The sequence below is a fragment of the Empidonax traillii genome, unplaced genomic scaffold (assembly GCF_003031625.1).
Source record: "Empidonax traillii isolate 1590-97213 ecotype Southwest subspecies unplaced genomic scaffold, ASM303162v1 scaffold1831:size74089, whole genome shotgun sequence".
NCBI classification, from domain to species: domain Eukaryota; kingdom Metazoa; phylum Chordata; class Aves; order Passeriformes; family Tyrannidae; genus Empidonax; species Empidonax traillii.
Window position 1 is genome coordinate 29517 of NW_020957024.1, and position 2584 is coordinate 32100.

General features: G+C 44.4%; 1 non-coding gene across 1 annotated transcript; it reads left to right on the top strand.

Moving 5' to 3' along the window:
• Positions 1–1665: 1665 nt before the first annotated feature.
• TRNAD-AUC lies at positions 1666–1736 on the top strand. The gene has a single exon. It is a non-coding gene; the product is annotated as a tRNA-Asp (tRNA).
• Positions 1737–2584: the final 848 nt, after the last annotated feature.

Sequence of the window (2584 nt, forward strand, 5' to 3'; positions counted from 1 at the left end):
GCCCACTCCGGCAAAAATCCCTTTGCCAATAGACTGGGAAAACACTGACTTTTGGGCCCAAGTCCAATTTTCCCTTCCCAACCCCACAGTATTCCCTAGCCCTGGGAAAAACTCCTTCCCGCAACTGCTAATTAAAATTCTCTAGGAATTTTGTTCTTTATCTTACCTCCTCCACGTGCGGTTCCGAGATGCTGGGCCCCCCAAGATCAGAGCAGGAATTCTTCAAGATATGCCGACTGGAAAGAAATCCCTGCAAAATGGAATACCAATCCAGAGGAGTCACAGGTCTCCATTCCCCCTACAGAGTCACCAAAATTGTTACCTAAATGGCTGTGAGGAAAAAAAGACTCCAAGTCAAATTAGGTAGGAGATAAGATAAGGTTACAAAGGTTTTAATGAGCCCCCAGGCTCTCTGGAATACCCCCAGCACACTCCCTCGAAATCGAGATGTTCACAGTTTTTATAATGATTTTCACCCAATCCAGTCCAGCCACCTCCCAGGTTTTTCCCCCACCACGCCTCTTGGAAATTGGATCTGGGGGCGTTTTGGGACCCTCTCTTTTTCATCTTTATCTTCCTCAGAGCACGTAATGTCCTCGGAGGCCTTTCAGAATTTTAGACCTGAAAGTTGTTGGGTCTACAGTTGTATCTTGTTCCCTAGGGTTAAGATGTTCTTCTACCATACTACCTTGAAAAAGAGACTAAACATGCTATGGGATTTAGGAAATTGATATGGGAATGGGTAACATGTGTTTGAACTGGTGTCTTAAGGGTAAAGGGTTGCTACTCTAAAATCTAAACTACTTCTAAGATCTACAAAAATTAAAAAAATCAAAACATCAAAACTCCAAGATATCAGTCTCTTACCATGGACACCATTGTGTATTCTCATTGTGATCTCGGTTACCATGGTAACCATTGTCCATGCTCATTGTGACGTCACTAACCCTGACAACCATTGTGTATTGTCATTGTGACCTTGGTTACCATGGAAAGCCTTGTGCATTCTCATTGTGGGGTCACATACCCTGGAAATCATTGCACATTCCTATTGTGACGTCACTTACCATGGCAATCATTTAGCATTCTCATTGTGATCTCGGTTACCATGGCAAGCATTGTGCATTCTCATTGTGACATCGGTTGACATGGCAACTATTGTACAAGCTCATTGTGACCTCGGTTACCATGACAACCATTCTCAATTCTAGTTTTACCCTCAACTACCATGGCAATCATTGTCAATTTTCATTTTGACCTCGATTACAATGGTCACCATTGTGCATTCTTATTTAACGTCATTTACCATGGAAACCATTGTGCAGCCTCCTTGTGACTTCGGTTACCATGACAGCCATTGTGCAATCTCTTTGTGACGGCATTTGCCATGGTAATCATTGCTCATCCTCATTGTGACGTCACTTACCCTGGCAAATATCGTGCATTCCCAGTGTGATGTAACTTACCTTGGGAAACATTCTTCATCCTTATTTTGTCGTCATTTACCATTGCAACTATTGTGCATTCTCAATGTGACCTAGGTTACCATGACAACCATTGTGCATTTTCATTGTGATGTCACTTACCATAGCAACTATTCTGAATTCTCATTTTAACGGCAGTTATCATGGCAACCATTGTGCATTATCACTGTGACCAAGGGAGCCCCTGGTGGCCTAGAGGAAAGGCACTGCACTATCACCGCAGAGACCCGGGTTCGATTCCCGGTCAGGGCCCCTCCCCGGGCAGATGGAGCTCATTATCCCATAAGGCAATCCATCTACGTCCTGAGGACCTCACTGCAACCGTCCAAGCGTGCTTGGCCCTGGCAGATGAACCTCAGGATTAAAGGGTGGACTCAGTTCCGCGCACACTGTGTCTCACCTAAAAAATCCAATGCACAGGCTGGAAGGTGTAAAGAACTTCCCCGGTTCTTCGTTCGCGAAGACTGGCCATTACTTATCACTGTGACCACGGTTACCATGACAACCAATGTGCATTCCCATTATGACCTTAGTTAGCATGGCCAACACTGTCAATTCTCATTGTGACCTCGACTACCATGGCAACCATTGTGCATTCTCATTGTGACATCACTTTCCATGGCGACCATCGTGCATTCTCATTGTGACCTCGGTTACCATGGCAACCTTTGTGCATTCTCATTGTGATGTCATTTACCCTGGCAACCATTGTGCTTTCCAAAGGTGACCTCACTTTCCATGACAATCATTTTTCATTCCTATTGTAACGTCAGTTACCATGGACACCATTGTGCATTCTCATCGTGATGTCACTTACTATGGTAACCATTGTGCATTCTCATCGTGACGTCACTTACTATGGTAACCATTGTGCATTCCCATTGTGACCTCCGTTACCATGGCAACCATTGTGCATTTTCATTGTGCCCTCCCTTTCCATGGCAACCATTGTGCACTCTCATTTTGACATCACTTAGCCTGGCAACCATTGTTCATTTCCATTGTGATGTCACCTACCATAGCAACCATTCTGAATTCTCACTGTAATGTCAGTTATCATGGCAACCATTGTCCATTGCCATTGTGACCTCAGTTACTAT